This window comes from Tursiops truncatus, chromosome 1 (assembly GCF_011762595.2).
Source record: "Tursiops truncatus isolate mTurTru1 chromosome 1, mTurTru1.mat.Y, whole genome shotgun sequence".
NCBI lineage: Eukaryota > Metazoa > Chordata > Mammalia > Artiodactyla > Delphinidae > Tursiops > Tursiops truncatus.
In genome coordinates, this window is record NC_047034.1 from 60,405,127 (window position 1) to 60,425,626 (window position 20,500).

Below are 20,500 nucleotides of genomic sequence, written 5' to 3' on the forward strand. Positions count from 1 at the left end.
CAATGTTGTGTTAGTTTCAGGTGTACGGCAAAGTGAATCAGTTATACATACAAATATATACACTCTTTTTTATTGGCTTTAAGAGCAGTTTTAGTTTCACAGCAAAATTGAGCAGAAAGTACAGAGTCCCCATATATCCCCTTGCCCCACACACATGTATAGCCTCCCCCTCTCATCATCCCACACCAGAGGGGTCCATTTGTTCCACTGATGAACCTACATTGACACATCGTCACCCAAAGTCCACAGTTTCCATTAGGACACAATCTCTGTGCTTTCCATTCTATGGGTTTTGACAAATGTACCCACCCTTTACAGCTTCATACAGAATAGTTTTACCACCCCAAAACTCACCTGTGATCCACCTATTCATCCCTCCTTCAGTCTAAATTTCCGGAAACCACCACTCTTTACTGCCTCCATAGTTTGCCTTTTCCAAAATGCCATATAATTAAAATCATATATTATGTAGTCTTTTCACATTGACTTCTTGCACTTAATAGTATATTTTTAAGTTCCTTCCATGTCTTTTGTGACTTGATCGCTCATTTCTCTTTACTACTGAATAATATTTTATTGTACGGATGTAGCACAGTTTATTTATCCAGTCACCTATTGAAGGACATCTTGGTTGTTTCCAAGTTTTGGCAAATTTGAAAAAAGCTATTAAAATTCCATATGCAGGTTGTGTGTGAGCACATTTTCAACTCATTTGGGTCCATTCCAAGGATCACAAGTGACGAATCACATGGTAAAACTATGTTTAGCTTTGTGAGGAACTACCAAACTATTCAAATGTGGCTGCACCACTTTTCATTCCCACCAATAATGAATGAGAATTCCTGTTGCTCCAAATCCTTGCCTTCATTTGGTGTTGTTAGTGTTTTGAATTTTTGCCATTCTAATAGGTGCGTAGGGGTGTGTTATTATTATTTTAATTTGCAATTTCCTGATGAGGTATGACATTGAGCATCTTTTCCTTTGCTTATTTTCCATCTGTATATCTCCTTTGGTGAGGTGTTCGTTAAGATCTTTTGCCTGGGTTATTTAGTCAAGTTGTTTTTTCTTAGTGTTGAGTTTTAAGAGTTCTATGTGTGCTTTAGATAACAGTCCTTTATCAGATATATCTTTTGAAAATATTTTCTCCTAAACTGTGGCTTATCATCTCATTCTTTTGACAGTCATTCACAGAACAGAAGTTTATCATTTTAATGAACTCCAACTTAATTTTTTCTTTTAAGGAGCATGACGTTGGTGTCATATCCAAAATAAAAAAAAAAATCTCCAAACCCACGGTCATCTAGATTCTCTCCTATATCATCTTCTATGTGTTTAATAATTTCCATTTTACATTTAGGCCTATGATATGTTTTGAGTTATTTTTCTCATGAAATGCATAAGGTCTATGTCTATTTTCTTTTTTTTTTTTTTTGCATGTGATGCGCAGTTGTTCCAGAACTATGTGTTGAAAAGATTATTCTTTCTCCAACGATTTGCCTTTGCTTCTTTGTCAAAGATGAGTTGACTATATTTGTGTAGATCTCTTTCTGGGCTCTTTTTTTCTTCCATTGATAAAATTGTCTATTCTCCTGCCAATACAACACTGTCTTGATTACTGTAGTCACAGAGTCATGATTGTGAGAACCCACCTGTAGGTAGTCCCACAGTGTAATCTGGTAATTATTCTTCAAAAGCATGTTCTATTGTTTGCAACCAAGAACTCACAGGGAACGAATGATCTCCAAAGACAGTCAAATGTATTTTCTTGATAGTAAGTTGCCAAACAATTAGCTCTTTATTATTCTTCTTGAGGCAATATGATATAGATAAAGGAAATGGGATTTAAAATCAACGGACCTGAGTCTAAGTTTTGGTTTTGCCTATGGCTAACTGCTCGATGCTAGGAATCACCTAACTCTTCCAAATCTCTGTTTATTCTTCTGAAAATGGGAATAATTTCTGTGTCGTAAGGTTATTTTTGAGAAGTAAGTGATACTAATCAAAACATTTGACAGGTAATAGAAAGCCCTCAATTAAAGCCCTTTACATTTACTGTCTGCCAAGATGATCTTCTTACTCCAAAGTATTGTACCTATAAGATAAGGTAAGGCTTTCTATTTGATTGGATGTACCAGCTTAGGAACACTGGTAACAATAGAGAAAATAATTGAATATGTTAAGGAAATACAAAAAGTGTTAGCATGAGTAAGCTGAATTTTTTAGTAGTAACAGCTCTATAATTTAAAAATAAGAATTAATTATTAGTATAGGATTCAAACAAAAGAAAGGATCAATATATCTTGTGACTAAGGTAGATCCATATACGTTGCATGTTTAGACTAGGTATTGTTGGAAGACTTCTCTTATCTGTTCTAGTTAGTTAAGGATCTGCAGAAGTGGTATTTTTATAAGCAACAATAAGCTTATATGGTCTACTTATTACTGTTGAAAAACAATTTTATTTTTTCTGTATTATATAAAGTTTAATTAATAGTAATTATAGAAAATTGTTTGAAAAACAGAAAAGCAAAAATGAAGGTAATATCATCTATAATTCTACTATCCAGGGATAACCATTCCCAGTGTTTAGGTGTCTATCTTTCCAGAATATTTCTTATGCATTTAGGTAGAGAGATAGATGACAAAAATAAGAATATACTATATATTCTGTTCCTTAACCTGTTTTCTTTTCACCTAAAAACAGTCATAAGCATATTCCACAGATACATAACTGCATCATTTTTAATGACCATTGAGAATCTCTTAAATGCATGTAAAAAATTTATTTAACTAGTCTCCTGTTGATGGATATTTAGAGAAGTTTAATGAGAGAGAGGGGGTTATTACCAAAACTGCAATAAACATCCTTTCCCGTATATCTTTGTATACTTGACCAATCATTTCTTTAGGCAAATTACCAGAAGCACAGCTGCCAGGTTACATAAGTGGCATCCACTGGTCTTAGCATCACCCTCATGTGTGGAGGAGCATCATTATACTCCCAGAATCCACTTCAGTTAAAAGGAATAAAAGTAAGTCTGGGGTTCTTTTTGATAACATAGCACAAAATAATGGTAGAAGTGACCCTACTAACAGCACTAGCACTGCTGCTGAAGCCTGGTTATTCATTTCTTCATCCTAAGAGAATAGCAATGATGCTATTAACAGAGTATCATACCACGGCTGCTGTTTTCTTATCAGATCTGTGTGTGTGTGTGTGTGTGTGTGTGTGTGTGTGTGTGTGTGTGTGTGTTTCTCTGCCTCTCTTTCTCTGCCCCTCAAAGTATGTATGCACGAATATACTACCCCTAAAGCATAGTCTAATCCACAGTAGGTCTTTGTGGTTTGTTGAAAGTAACCAAAAGTTCAGTGAAATTTCGTCACCAGTGGTGATGAATACTTTCAAAACCATTAGTCCTTAGACTCAGACGACCATCAGATATTCCTCAGAGGCTAAGCTTAGTCATATTCACAAAACTTTCTCCAGTCACTGCTTGCTGTCTCTAAAATCAGGCAATCCAGATTACTTTTCTCAATTTATCTGCTTTCTCCATATGTTTCCATGAATTCTGATACTAGGCTACTTAAGCAGAAGTTAAAACAACCTGTTCAGTGCAAAAATTTGCTTTTTGAAACGACAAGGGGGAAAAGAATTAGAGGATGCACTTTCATTAGGCATGGGAGCAGGTAAATGTAGGGATTTAATAATTTTTCACTACGAAAGTCCTACACTTAGATCTTCTGAAAAATGTAGCAGACTTAAAACACAAAAGGAAACTATTTCCCTAATTTATACTCTTCACTGCCAAAAACTGGTTCAGAAAGACAATGAACATAGAATCACTATGGAAAGTTACCAGGACAGAATTTCCATTCCAAAGTTCCACAGAAGCAAACTTCCTTGTGGGCATCCTGTAAAAGATTATAAATTTGTATTTGAACATATACTAGAGTTTATGATAATAAAATTTCTATGGACAGGTTTATGCCCAAGAAAATAATATTCATGGGCAACCACAGAACTTGAGCATGAGCACATTTTTCTTCATAGATCAAAAAGAAATGGCTGAAAAAGCTGGGAGTGTTTGGAGCAAAGCAGAGAGGTGCTCAGGAAGACAGACTGATCTTTACCTATTGGCAAGGGATTGCTTGTAATCATATGTTCCACTGGATCAATCTAGAGTGCGTGGGAAGAAAGTACCAGAGGAGAACCATCAAGAAAACTGGTGTGTCTACTTTAGGAGGAGTTTCTCACCCTAGAGGTGTTAAGTACAAGCTGACAATGCTTAGAGAAGGTACTATAATGTGGAGCCGTTTAATCAAGCGGTTCAGACCGGGAAGTCTATTGAAGTTGTAGAACCAAGTGTGTAGTTTCAGACCCCAGAATACCCAGTTTACACTATATTTAATGTAATATGATTTCATTTATGGAATATCTACCTCCGAGAAGTAATATACTGTAGTGGTTAAGGGCAAACTAGAATGCTGTATTTATAGCCAGATTGATCATTTGGTAACTGTGTGACCTTCAGTCAGTTACTGAATGCACTTAATCTGTCTGTGCTTCAGTTTCCCTCTCTATATAAAATGAAAGTAATAATACTGATTACCATATGGAGCTGTTGCAAGAATTAAATGAGCTATTAGCACATGCAAATTACTTAGAATTGTTCCTGGCACAGATAAAGCATTCAATATATATTAATTGATATTATTAATATAATGCTAGTATTATGCAAAATGTTATGTACAAGAGAGTAAAAGTTATTAAAAGAATATTTTAGAGTCGTGTTATGTGAGGATAATTACCTACTTGATTCAGTAATGAAAGAAGAAAACACTTGCTTTTGCTTAAATGACTCAACAACTGAATGGGAGTTTTTCCTGATTTACCTAGATAATTAAACTTTCCTTTTCATTTTTTTTTTCAGATTTTGCATTTGAACACAAAACACTGACCAAGCATATTCTGTTCCTAAATGATGTGTTGCTTTTTGAATAGCGATATTGAGTGAGGTGGGGGGCAGACACCAGATCTGCTGCTCTGCAGAACATATTTCTGTATCAAGATTGGACTGAATTCCTTTGAGGTCTCCTCCAGCCAGGGTTGCCAGATAAAACACCAGATTCCCAGTTACATCTGGATTTTAAATAAACAATAAATAATTATTAGTATAAGTATATTTTAAATATTGTACAGACATGCTATTACTAAAAATTATTTGTCTGAAATTCAAATTTAATTGGTATCCTGTATTTTTATTTGCTAAATCTGGCAGCCGTACTTCCAGCTGTGAGACCGTGAAAGCTGTGATTCCCTTGAGCATAGTTCTCAGCTGCAAGTGACGAAGGGGTTGTCATTTTCCTGTTAGATTTTGTCCCACATCCAAAATACACTGTTTCGCTTTCTGTAACTTCCTATAATATAAATAATTGTAATTTTATGTTGTGTATCACTTTTTAAAAGCCCACTAATAAGGATGGCAGCATTTTCTAGTTTTTGCAATATAACATAGTCAACAAAAAGAGAATAAATCAGCTTCAATTATCTTCTATCTTCTCTAGTAAAGGGAATGATTTTCAAAGTGACAAAGACAGAGCAAGTAGTTAAAAGAGTTAAAAGAGAGTCGAAGTTAGAGGTAGGTGGTAAACAGCAAGACAGAGGCTAGACATTTTAATAGATTCAAATCTGTGGACCAAGATGAATTATGTCAGCCCTGTCTCAATGGCTGGGCTCTGCCCTCTGTGTTCACCACAGCTGAGACCATTAATTTTCCGCTTTGTAGGCACAGTCCCACATTTGATCTCTAATAAATCTGGACATGGAGATTGGCTATCCCGCATCCAGACACCTGTCCTGCTGGGCCAAAATCCAAGATAAATGGGAATAAAATCTCTACCACCCACTACGGAAAATGGAGGACACATTTGTCTCTCAATAACCTGGACACAAGGCAAATTTAAATCAAGTAGATACTTCTCCTTAGAATTTTGAATCTAAAGAGAATGATGAAGTGGTTCAGGGACAGAGCTTATTCATGGTAGCTGTGACAGGATCTAGAGTCGGGCAGTAAGGCAGCCATTGTTGAAGGGCGCTGGCATTCAGCATTGGGTTGGCGAGTGCTCAGTGGTGATGGTGCCAGCATCCTAAGGAAACTGTCCCTGTGACGTCATTTTGATTATCCCTTGCTCTCTGATCCAGGTTCCCCAGAATTTAGGACAATTCAGTGAGCTACTCAATATTCTTCTTTTCTTAGGTTTCTAGAGTTAGTTTCTATTTTTGCATCCTAGAATCCTAATCAGAAGAGCCCCCAAACTATTGCCTTCCCATACCAGACATGTCCCCATTTCCAGCACAGAGCTGCTCTTCTGCTCTCTTACCTTCTGTAGCTCTTGCCAAACCTCCCCCTATGAACAGATCTGAGTAGATCCCCATTCCTCCCCTACATTCAGACCACAGAGATATGAAATGACTGATTTCCAAAAGTGCATCTGCACAGATTCTATGACACTCTGCTTTGCCAGTCCGTTTGGGTCTTACTGCGGCTGAATCATAATTGAGTTTGTGCCACAACATGAATATGGGTCCAACCAGCCTACCCATGGTTGAGCTGCATCTTGTTTCTCCTCTCTCTCTCTCTCTCTCTCTCTCTCTGCCTTTGTGTTACCTCAAGAAAATACGCCAGCCTGGAATACTAAAAGCATGTAAACAGTGAGAATCTAAATAATCATGGAAAATAAAAGGAGGACAGAAGATGGAAAACAAGTATTGTCTCTATTTTCAAATATGAAGACATGGTAGATTTCCAAATGACACAATGTTGAGTTTGACCCAGTTTCTAAAACAGATTAGTAAATAAATTATTTGCTAGTATTTAGAAAAAGAAACCATGATTAGTAGACTCAGATTCACTAAAAAATGTTGTATCATCCTAATTATATGTACTTTAAAGATTTTCATTGAAACACATGAAAATGGTTTTCTAAAATTGCCAAATAGCCCTAAAAGATGAAGATTTATCATGAAAATAAAGGATCTCTTCTCACCCATTCAAAGCTCCCAGCCATAGTTAAACTATGTTTAACTCTTTTAGCTATTTCTTCTATAGTTATATTTGACTCTCTATATAGATATTGCTTATATGGTATATTTTAATTTATGAATTTTAGATGCTATCAATTGACTTACTATTATAGCAGGTTAGGATCTTTTTATATACACATTATTTTCCCTCCTGTACTTTGTCTTTCCAATAGATGAATGTAGGTTGATTCAATAATTACAGTTTATATTATTATGAATTTGGGACCATTGCTAAATGCAGAGCCAAACCACATTCAATTATTACATTTCTTTCCTTGCTCATGTTTTAGTTTTCCTTGTAATTTCTAATTGACTTTTGTTTTGAATCTCTCATCCCATATGCAATCCACAAATCCTAAATTTTTCCCCCAGTTGTATATGTCGGGTAATCTATTGAGTTGCCCTTATTCCTAGAGGCCTCCCTCCTAGAGCCCTCTCCCCTCCTGCTTCCCGGGTGTTACTTTAGGGCTTCCCATTATTGCTATCTGGGGTTAAATCCACTATTTCATAGGCCCATGTCTTCCTTTTTCTCAATTTACTCCTTTTGTTGTCCTGGAGAATATCCTCAAAAAGTTTTGTAAGAAAAGATCCATAATGAAGAGGAAGAAAAGGACTTGTTTTCATTCAACTTTTGAGCTCTTTTCATGGAATATCTCTGGTCTAGTGACTTAAGGATCACACACTGATTAATAGTGCTCTATGTAAAAAACAGTGGAAAAATGTGACATGCTATGTAATGCTTAAACCTAAAGCATTACCAAATTGCCACAATTCCAAGATGTCTACTTTTTTTCACATTTTTAACATTTCTAAATTTGGAATCAGCTTTAGATTGTTTACTTTGAAGGTGGTAGCATATTTTCATTTTTTTCCTGAAAATTCCTATTAAGTGCCTTACCACTGGTTTTATTTTAGAACAGAAGAAATGTGATATCTTTCTTGAGCACTTGTACACTTTACAGCATAAAGGCTTTCCCTGATCCTCCCAGATCCTCCAATTGTGGTAGATATTCATAAGGTGCCTGAGACTTTTTAAATTGCTCAATAATGTTAGCAGAAGGCTGAGCTAAAACCCCTTTTCTGGGACAAAGGATTTAGGCTACAAATGGAAGCAAGAGGCCTCACCCCTGAAATCGGGGTTGAGGAGATGAGAATTAGTACTTGGGGTTGCAAGAACTAGTTTAAGTGGAGATGAGAAGATTGTTGTAAGGATACAAAAGTGACTCGTAGAAGCCACGAGCAAAGATGTGCCCAGGCCTAGAGAGCAGTCTGCATGCAGGCTTGGAGCATTTTAGACAGGGCATGAAAGCATGTCTATACCAGGTTCTATTCCCCTCTCTCACAGCACGTGAGCTTCCAATGCCTCATGAGACTCTACGTGGTACGTCACAGCTACCCTGGTTTCTATTTTCTCTGTTCAAAGTCCCATCCAGACTAAAACTGGAATCGCTTAGAGACCCCTAGGGGACAGAGTCCTGAGTCAAATGCTCACTCTTCGATCAGTCAGCTGTTGCCGGGAGGATGAGGATTCTATTATAAGAACACGCTTCTCTCATGTAAACATTTGTATGGGACGGTGGAAGGGGTTGTCTTCAGAAAATGGGAAAGGAATCCAAGCAGACAAAATACCTAACTTATCAAAGGTCAAAATCAAAACCGAAATTAAAACAAAAACAAAAAAGGAAAGGCCAATAACATTCTGGAACTCAACATGAGATGCGTAGATTTAGCAAGTAACAGACAGAGCCACAAAGCCAGCTCCTCCTTTCCTTCTCTTCACACTGTTGAGCCAATCTGGAAATTTGTTTATTCCAGAAAGAATCAAAGATGACCATACCTTTCTGAAATTTTATTAAATGTGGGGGAGAATCGGAAGGGTCCAGGGGCAGAGGTGAAGGTGGCATCAAAAGCTCTAAGTTTAGACCCAAGCTCTGATTTCCAGACACCTCTTCTCGAAAGCTAATCCACGATTCCATCAAACTAAGAAGAAGAGAATTCATCATTACTTTTCTCACTTTACTTAGAACTTCTAGTATCACTTGTTTTTCTCAAGTTAAGTCATGTTTAGGATCGTCTACTCCACCTTTGAGTGCAATTGCCCTGCCAGTGCATAACAACTGAGACTACTACTCAATACCCAGGCCAGTAGCTCCTGAAGAATCTGTTCCCTATCCCAGTTAGGTCTTAATCAGGTAAATGATGCCTACAAAGCAGTTATACAATATGTCATGCTGCAAACTCTCTATTGTTATTTAAAGAAGATAACTGAGCACTTCTGCTTTTATTTTTTTGCCCCTTAGAAAAAAGACAAAATGAAAGTTATTTCTACTCAGTTGCCCCTACCTGGCAAGCACCCAGCTACACTCTGGGGAATAATCCCATACTCCCTCTTTCCTTTATTTGACGATGTATTCAAGATTTTTGAGTCACCACCTGGTGCCAGGTGTTATTCTGGTTGCAGGTTCAGAGGCAGAGGACAAATGATTCCTATACTTAAGGATCTCCCAAGCAAAATTTCCAGATCATCAATATCTCTTTCTCCTGCTTACATTCGGACCTCAAGAGGCAATGTGTTCTTCCCAGAGCTCTCTCATCAGCTCTATTCCTTTTTCATGTGGACCAGCCCAACATCAAAGACATTCTTCTTTGGTGTGATATGGGTTGAATCTTCCTCTGCTTGACGTAGTGACTGACAGGAAGGTTGGCGGCTTCTCCACTGTCAGTCAGTACAAAATATTGTGGTAGACCACCTTGAAGCTGAGACTGGGGGCAGGTGGTGGAGCAGAGAGGAAATAGCTTCTATTTTGAAAGTGTTGAGTGGAGAAGTAAAAGTAGAAGAGGAAAACTCTGACCTGCCCCTCCACCAAGTTTCTCAGCCTCTGCTGTTCACCAACCTAAAATGTTACTCATTAGACTTTCCATGGGAGACTCTAAGGTTCTTGGACCCTCCCTTGAGCTGGAGATTTCCTCTGGTACAAGACCACCAGTGTAGCCACCTAACCAGCAGGCTGGGGAAGGATCTGTCTGAGGAAGGAGAGATATCAGTGGTCTGAGGGGGACTTCTGTATCAGTGGAAAAGCTGATTTTTGTTCCACTCGCCATACCATATAAGTGTCACATTGTGATGTTTCTCCTCATGACGCTTCACCATGTGCCTATGGGTTACAGCGTTCTTATTCAGTGTGGTTTTTGTGTACTGTATTCTGAGGGGGGCGTGCATGTGGCAAAGGCAAACCATTTCCTCTGATATCCACATGCCCTCATGATCCTTTCAGTGGTCTTTACCTGACATCAGTGGGGAAGCATCAGCTCCATTCTATGAGGGAGGATCCTCGGCACCTTTGCAGGGTTGGGCTGGCAAGGATGTTCCTTGAACACCTGAAAACATCCTGTCAATCCCAGTGGTCATGAGGTCCAACATGTCAGTGGAAGGTTATGCCTCTGAATATTTCTTGTATGTTGAGCTCCATATTTCATATCATAGGCTACACAAGACAATTAAAATTATTTTGCCAATCATTACTTCATATTTGACAAACATTCACTCATATTAGTCATTCATACAATAGACATTTTACTAAGCATCTAGCAATTCCAAACCCAGTGATAGCACTGGAGACAATGGGTGAACCAAGGAAAGAGCTGTAACACAGAGTAATAAAACAGTAACGGAAAAAAGCAAAGGGTTCTGTGGGAGCACAGAGAAGGGACATCCCTTCTAGTGGGTAAGGGTGGGGCAGAAAAGAAAGGAGTCACAGAGGATTGATGAGTAGGGGTTTCCAATTAAAGAAGGAAGGAAGGGTGTTCCAGCATTCTGGATGAAGGAAAAGTTCAATGACATAGAGAGGGTAGATAAAGAAAATATGTGGATATCGATAGGGCAAGCTAGAGTGGAGTGAGAGATAAGAACCAAAGGAAGGAACAGACTAGATAGCAAAGGACTTCTGTTAAACCAAGGCATGTGGACTTTAACCTCAAGGTGTTTGGGGGAGCCACTGGACTCTTTAAGCAGAGTGGTAATGAAATCAGATACTAAGTAAGAGAATTTTGTTGAGGTTGTCAGCCATCTAACGAAAAGTAGTGATCCAATCTTGCTTGTCCTCCCCTCGGTGTCGGTCACACTATAGCCCTTTGAAGAAGGCTTATTGATTGGACTGCCATTTTCTGTCTCAAGGTTCTGTTCCTTCTTTGGCCATTCATGAACTATGGACATTTTATCATCTCACTGAGTGCCTAAGAGGATGTGAAAAAGGACGCAAAGACTTCTCTGTGGTTTTCCACATCTCACTGCTGGCCTCAGAGGACCTCTCCAAAGCAATAAGAGAAGGTGTGTTAGAGGGTGAGGTAGCTTAAATTCTGGCCAAGATCACCAACGTTGCAATGAGTAGACACCAGTTAAGTGAAAAGCAGTGAGGCTCTCACCCAGCTGACAGAATTAGTAGTGTAGGAACATCAGACACTCCAAAGAGAGTTAGTAAAGGAATCAGAAATACAGTTTTAGCTCCACGACTAGCCCACTCTCTCACCTTGGACAAATCACTTAAATAAGCTTCAGCTCTCCCTCTAAAAAAAATGAAGACAATAATATCAATCCTGGCTACCAAATGTATTTCAAAAATGAACTAAGATATGAGAAAGTGCTTGGTATGCAGTAAAATATGGCAAAACGTAAGTTTGTTGTTGTTGTTTTTAGTGCATCTCTCTGGAGTCAGTTAAGACTTCTCCCCCCATGTTAAACTGATGTTCTCCTTAGCACAAGGAAAAAATGTTTTTGCTTTTTTTGCTTTTTTTAAATTGTATTTATATGAGATGATGGATGCTAACTAAACTTATTGTGGTGATCATTTCACAATAGATGTAAGTCAAACCATTATTCTGTACACCTTAAGCCTATAAGTAATATATGTCCATTATATCTCAATAAAAGTGAAAAAATGATATTCTTCTTGTCCCTTCTTCCCTGACAAGTACTACTTCCATCTCTTCTCTACAGTAGGGAATAATGGGCAGCAATATCCGTAGTGTTTGCAAAAGCATACATGTTAAAACATATTAATACTAGAAGAACCATTACTTCTAGTGAAGTTGGTTTTCTTGTGCAGCACGCAATTATGCATATATTGAACTTTTATACAGTCTTCAACAAGTCAGAGGGATGTCCTATACCATTGTCTCAATTTACAGAGAGGAAACTCTGATCTAGAGAGATTTAGTGACTAACTAAACACCTTCTCTTATTGCTTTGGAGAGGTCCTCTGAGGCCAGCAGTGAGAGGTGGAAAACCACAGAGGGTCACACAGTTGGTAAATGATCGAGCGGATTGTCTCCAAATATCTCTATTCTAATAACAATTCAGCAAATAGCCATTTCTGGCACTAAATGGGTACTCAATAAATGACCAATTAAAATATATATGTAGCTACAATTAATGTCGTTTTTCAGCATTTGAAAATTCTGGTGGCTAAAGATTATAATGATTCTGTGACTAAGAATGGCCAAATTCATTCAACTTGAAAAGATGGAAGTATTCTTTTTAAATGTATGTTTGGAAAAACCAATAGTGAAATAGAGCTCTAAGGAATATTTATCTTGTCCACAATTTATATTTTATTCATTTATGCACAAATATTTATTGAAGCCTACAACACGTCAGCCATTTTTTTCTAAAAACTGGAGCTACAAGAATAAACCAAACAAAATCTTTGACTTTGTGGAGCAAACATTTGGCAGGAAAACCAGACAATAAACAGGATTAGACAAGTGAAATATACACCAGAAAGTGGTAAATGCTAAGGAGGAAAAATAAAGCCTGGAAGGGGAGAATGAAATATTGAGGAAGGGGGTCATTGAGATTTTAAATAGGGTAGCTGTTAAAAGCCACGCTAAGAAGATGACTTTTGAGCAAAGAGCTGAAGGTAATGGGGAAGAGCACTCCAGGCAGGCAGAGGAAACAGCAAATACAGAGGCCCTGAGGTGGGAGTGTGCCTGGCACATTCAAGAAATAGCCAAGAAGTCCAAAGTAGCTGGTTTGGGAAATTAATGGGGAGAAGGTAGAAGTTGAAGTCGTAGGGGTGACAGAGAGCAAGATAATAGATCACAGGAGGCTAAGATAGAAAGGCAGACCAGTTAGGAGGCTATTGCAGTAGTCCAAGTGGGAGATGACTGTGGATTGAATTAGAGTTGTGACAGGGGATTGGTAAGGAAGGCTCAAATGCTGGTTCTATTTTGCAGGTAGGACTGACACGATTTGCTGACAAACTGGGTGTGGAATAGTGGAGAATGAGGAGAATAAAGATGGCCCCGAGCCATTTGATGTGAGCACCTAGAAGAATGGTCCCACTATTCACTGAGCTGGGGAAAACACAAGAGTTGCAGGTTTGAGAGCTCAGTTTTGGACATGTTAAGTTTGAGATGCTTATTAGACAACCAAATGGAAATGTCAAGTAGACAGTAGATAGGTCTCGAGTTGAGAGGAAACATCAGGGCTGGAAATAAATTGAGAGACATCAGCTCTCACAAACCACAAGAGAAATTGAGAAGCAGTCAGAAACTTATCTTGGATAAGTCCTCATTTTCTGACCTATCCCAAGCATTTGACAAAATCGTACACTCCCTTTTTCCTGCAAACATGCTCCTATCTTGGTTTCCAGGACACCACATAACTTTCTGGCTACTTCTCAATTTCTCTTGCTGGTTCTTCCTCATCTTCCCAACCTGAAGACTTTGGAGTGTCCTAAGGCTCAGTCCTTGAACCTCTCTTCTTTTTTCTATCAGCTCTCACTACCTATGTGCATTCACCCTTTATCATGGCTTGAAATGCAATGTATTTGCTGATGGCTCTCAATTTATTTCCAGCCCTGATGTCTCCTCTCAACTCGTGACCTATATACTTGTCTACTGAATAAAGAAGATGTGGCACATATATACAATGGAATATTACTCAGCCATAAAAAGAAATGAAATTGAGTTATTTGTAGTGAGGTGGATGGACATAGAGTCTCTCATACAGAGTGAAGTAAGTCAGAAAGAGAAAAACAAATACCATATGCTAACACATATATATGGAATCTAAAAAAAAAAAAAAAAGTGGTTCTGAAGAACCTAGGGGCAGGACAGAAATAAAGACGCAGATGTAGGGAATGGACTTGAGGACACAAGGAGGGGGGAAGGGTAAGCTGGGACGAAGTCAGAGAGTGGCATGTACTTATATATACTACCAAATGTAAAATAGATAGCTAGTGGGAAGCAGCCACAAAGCACAGGGAGATCAGCTCCGTGCTTTGTGACCACCTAGAGGGGTGGGATAGGGAGGGTGGGAGGAAGACGCAAGAGGGAGGGGATATGGGGATATATGTATATGTATAGCTGATTCACTTTTTTATAAAGCAGAAACTAACACACCATTGTAAAGCAATTATACTCCAATAAAGATGTTAAAAAAAAAGATAGAAAAAAAGGAAAAAAAAAGAAAAAGAAAATGAGGACTTAGAAATGACTGTTGAGTTTAATAACACAGGTGACCAACCATGAGAGGAAACATTTCATTGGATTGGCAGGAGCAAAAACCTACTGACAAGGGTTCAAGAAGGCCTGGGAGAAGAATTAGAGGCAGTCAGTATATATAATTCTTTAAGAATAGTTTTAGACTTAAGTTGCTTCAAAAGTGTCACTATAGAGGCTTGAAGAGAAAAGGACTATAGCCTAAGAAGGAAGTGGAGTCAAGAAAGGGTTTTTGTTTATTTTAATTTTAAATGGGAGAAATAACATCAAGTTTGTATGCTGATGGGAATAATCTAGTGGAAAGTTTAACAATTAGTATAATACTCAGTGTATCAACCATATATATTTGCCTTCCTTCTAACAATTTGAATTTACAAATGCCTGTCCCCTAGAAACTAGTTATGCATTTCTGACTCTTTAATCTTTCAATCTCATTACTTCCACCAGGAACTAATCATATTAGCAATTTGATTGATGATTAAACTATTTCCTGGTATTTCCTAGAACCTATAATAATTGTGTTTTTTCAATAAAAATATGATTTCATTTAAAGAGCTTTATAAATAGACATTAAACATAAATTATCTACCTTTATGTTGTAGCAGTAAGAAAAATCACTATTGATACCAAAATCAAAAGGAAACTCATATCCAGGATAAACTGAGTCCTCTCCCCCATACTTCAGCTACTACTGATTAGTATTTGAACCCTGTGTATTTAAAGTTCCAGTGGCAGTACAGTTGACTTAAGAGTTAGGTGTCTGTGGGCCATGCTCCTCCCAATGGGAGAGGAACATTCACTTCTGAGGTAATTCAATAGAAGTAGTTCCCTGCCTGGGCAGTCACTTCCTCTGACTTCAGCATTGTCACTTGCTCATGCTGCTACTTTAACGAATTCGTTCAAGAGAATGTCATCTTCAGAGCTGTGGTTTCCTCCCCAACTGTAGCTTAACTTTTAATACAACACCCTTCAATATTTCCTTCCTGTTGCTTCTGCCCATGCCCCAAGCTAAGAGTAATGAAAACTCTGCTGTAATTACTCCTGACTTTCTCAGCCTCTTGACTTCTACTCTCCCCTTACATTATAATTACTTAGATAACAAAATGACACTTAATTCTCACTGCAAAACTCTTTACCTCCTTTATATTAAATACATAATATTGTATCAGCTTCTTGCTCCCTCAATTTTATTCTTTTGTAGTCTATTTCAGTTCTTTATTTATTGAGACTATCTATCCTCCTGTGCTTGATTTGTTAACAGTTATGCATTTTGAACAGAACAAAGAAGAGTTATAGGCTGCAGTTACCTTAGAAGGGTCATTTATGAGTATATACACACATTTTCATATATTAGATTATAGCAAGTATAGCTTAAAATTGCTCATCCTAGTAGCTAACCATTAGTAAGCACTTACTCCAGGTCTGGCACTCTGCTAAGCATTGGGCATGCATCATCTGATTTGATTCTCCGTTTTACTGCTGACAAAACTAAAGATTTGGAGTAGTTAGAGCAACTGCCCAAGGTTACACAGCTAGTAAGTGATTGATCAGGGATTTGAACATAAGTGATCTGGCCTCAGTACCCACATAATTAGTGACTCAGGCAGAAGAGAGCCATTTTGCAGATGTGTAAGATGCAGATGTGTAAAGGCAGGACTCCTAAGACTTGTCTAGTTGAGTCTTGATAGAGGGGAGAGTCCACTCCTAGAGATGAGAAAGTCTTGGTGAGAAGGGAGTTACAATACTCCAACAGTTCCCTGAAGTCTCATTACTGACATTTTAAGTCCATGATAATTTTTCATTCTGCTTCATAATATATCCATGTCACTTTGATATAAAAGGAATGTTTGACTCTGTTAAAGGACACAAAAGACATGTGTAAATATTTATGAAGTAGATGGCAAACATTGTAAAGATGTCAATTTCCCCCCAAATTCATCTAGTATTCAATGTCTAGTATGCAATTCAAAGTCATTCCAATAAAAATATCCAAATAATTTTGGGAAGAAATTTTCTAATCTTATTCTTAAATTTGTGTGCCACAGAGATATTCACAGATAGCTGAAGCAAGTTGGGAAGAGAAAAACATAGAGGAAAAATATGCCCTTTCAAATGTTAAGGCATAAGACAAAGCTCTGGTAATAAAAAACCTTTAGCGAAGAGCAAACAGAAAAATGGAAATTATATATATATACTATGAAATTATGTATATATTATGAAATTAAATATATACATATATATTAAGTGATCAGAAGAGGATAAGATATATTATTCAGTATGTTTTGTTGGAATATTTTCTTTATTTTACAGAGAAAAATAAAATGTTTCCTAACTTACGTTACGTACCAAAATAGACTCCTGATGAATTAAATACCCAGATTTGAAAAACAAATACATACAGCTTAACAAAAGAAAACACAGGAGATTATCACGTCTAGGTAGAGAAAAGATACCATAACCAGATTCCCAAAGAATAACTCATAAAGAAAAAAACTTATATATTTTGAAATTACAGATAAACTTAGAGTCACTGTCTACCTGATTGACCTATTCATTTCCTTCACAGTGTTTATCACTTTGTGAAGTTGTCTTCCTTACTTAATTGTTGGCCTTACACTCATCTGTAGTCAGATGCTCTACCCCTGAGCTATACTCCCATTACACTCATCTGAAGGTATGCTTCCTGAGAGCAGGTACTTCACCTACTGTGTTTACACTGTAGACACAGCACCTAGAACTGTGCCTATTATAATAGGTGTGCAATAAATGGGTTCTTTGAATACTGTTTAAAGGGTTTTTAAAAAAATGTTCCTATATTTTGTAGATCCCACTGCTGTCTGTTTGTCTAAGGCTCTCTTTCCTTACCATCATGCAAGTTCTACTGTACTTTCCCCAAATGTAAGCCCTAAAGGATATCTACAAGAGTGATCATTAGAGGAACTTCATGGTTACTACCAAGCCTGAAACTCTGATTTAAACCCTGTAGGCAACAGTGAGACTATTATGACAGCAACTCCTGAATGCACTATGTAGGGCAAGTCTTTTTAAATGAAAAGATACTATCTTTAGGCTATAGCTAAGAAGAAAGAATTGAAAATACAGAGAAGCATATTTTAGCTTAACACTATAAATTATTTTCTCCCAGTTGCAGTCGTCCGGAAACAGAATGGGCTGTCTTGAGATGCAATAAATGGTGCATCACTGGAGATGTTTGGGAAGAATCTGGAGCGCCACTTAACAAGAGAGAGAAAAAGTAAGAAGGAATTATTTCCTTGCATCCTCAGATCTTTGCCCTGTTCCTTCTTAGAACCACCTCCTCTTCACAGGACCTTTCCCTTTCATCCCACCAGGAATATTCATTGAAGTACCATGATGCCAAGAGCGGTGATGAACATTGTAAATTATTGTTATTTTCAACATTTGATGAATGACACCAAAAATTAAAGGAAGGTTACACAGTAAAGCAAGCATTCTGTAGGGCATTTATCTGGGCCTCTGGAATACAAAGATATATAGTCAGAGAAACACACTCATTCTCCATTCTTAAACCCCCACGCCCACCCCATTGAGAGAGGAGCTCAAGCAAACAATGGGCAAAAATCTCATGGTATGGGTTGAAATTCATAGACAGAAGGCTTAGCACAGAATAATGCATGCAGCCCTCTGTCTCTCGAATCCCGTGAATAGGCTTGACCATGCACAACTGGACACATCAAAGGTTTTGCTCTAGTTTCGTTCTGTCTACGAGACCCCATCCCTTGCTGCTCTCATTCTTTAAAATAGTGATTGCATGAAAGTAGTCTTAGAAATGTAGGGGTGGGGGGAATTCTGCGCATGGATACCAGATGCTCAGGAGTTGCATTCCCATACTGATAGCACCTAGAGCGCTTGTGGGAAGCCGAGGCTGCACCTACTGCTCCTCCAGCTGGCCAAAGAGCTTCCCTTACCCCAGTCCCAGTGCTCATTGCAAGGAATCCCCAAGATGGGCCTCAGGTTGATTCAACAAACAATCCAATCATTTTCAAATTCCTTACCTTGTTTGATCCTCCCAAGAGCCTTGTACAGAAAGATAGAGCAGGTATGATTGTGTCCATTTTATTCATGAAGAGGCAGATACAAACAGGATAAAAGGACTGGCTTAAGTCATCCTGCTACGTGTCAAAGACAGGACTTATTGCAGTCCATCAGAATCCTCTTCTCATGCAGTCTCACCCTAAATATATATCCCGTCAGATTGCCCTGGCAATGATGCCATCCATGTCAGAAAGAGGAACTCTAAGAGGAATGGTTATCTGTGCCCCATTTGCCCCGGGAAGAAGGGCAGCACCCAGGAGTTCTCTAAAATTCTGAAGAAGTGATAATAACAAGGCCAGAAGCAATTCCCTCCAGAAGCACTCTCTCCTGGAGATGTGTCACTTTCACATGTAGGCACTGCCTATGACCAACTGTGGGCCACCTGGGAAAATAATACGACAGACACAGAATAAGGCTGAGATGTTTAGTTTACCCCTCCCCTTCCCCTAGATCAAGGAGTAGAGATTATATCAGAAGAGAAAGTGCTCTTTCTCAATATTTGCTCTTGGATTACATGTGAAATTGCAATCACACCAACCGCGGTTCCTGTGCCAAATTCAGAAGTGGGACAGGATATGGAGAAATCTAAGAGAAGAGAAAATGATTATTTGAAGATACCTCTTGAGAGATGACGTACACAGATTGAAATACGCCCTAAATTGTCCAGTATCAGTGGGCTCCATATGGAGAAGATAAGACTAGAAATCAGGTTTTGGTGGCAGACCCTAGGTCTCCTGTGTTTGAATTAGAAACCCGTTTTGACGCCTCTTAACTTGTACCAATGCTCTGAATTCTGGACTCATCTGCATTAACCAACCATGTGGCAATGAATATAGTAAAATTGAAAGAATACTGGATTAGAAGTCCTGTAAGTCTGTGATCCCTCCTTGCTTCACCTCTCTAGAAACTGATTTCTTCATCAATGAAGTGAGGGAGATAAATATAATCTCCAACTTTCCATTACATTCTAAAAGTCAAAGTCATTTTCTACACATAGAAAATTAGATGGTTTGAACATCATGTTTTCTAAAATCCTCTCTGGTCCTAACACTTTAGTTTCCAAAGTATATTTTCTGAGTCATTTTTTTCTTAGGATAAACATATGGTCCCTAGTATTTCAAGTGGTACCTCTGCAGTAAACATACAGCATAAATGCTGTGGGTTGTACTGAACTGAAGAAATGTTATGGTTAGCCTATATGATACCTTCATGCAAATTATAAAAATGTTTTCTTCTCTGGACAAATTAGAAAAGGACGCCTTTCTCTACAGAAGCAGCTCCATAGATACAGGACTAAAAGAGGGTTGTTTGGGCTGAATTTCAGCTTCCTCTTTCCTCCTCAGCTGCACATTCTTGTGCAGTGTACAAAACACTCAACTGAACACAGCAGCCCTGGTGGAGTCCGAAAATCTGAAGGCATTTGCTTCAAGCCAAACTCAAACTTTCTGAGGAAAATTCTGAAAGATTATACTTAGCAGCATACAACCTCTAGGCTCTCTGAGCTGGGCAAAGATTACACTGAAGACTGAAAGATTTCATGATTGGAATGTTGATTTTGCTATTTGTGCTTTGAAGGATAAGTACAGCACCTCTGTCATAGGAAGCAAAACACAATCTGAAATGGTGCATTATTGAAGCATTAATCTGATTAATTAACCTACTTAGGAAATAGATTACCCTACACTCTAAGCTTCTCTTTCAAATAGACTATAAGCTCCTCAGGACAATTGAAATTCTTGCTCATTTTTATACCTCCAGAATTGACCACAGTGTCTGGCACAAAACAGTCGTTCAATGAACAACTACTGATTGAACTCATTATCTGAAGTTGATTTGATTCAA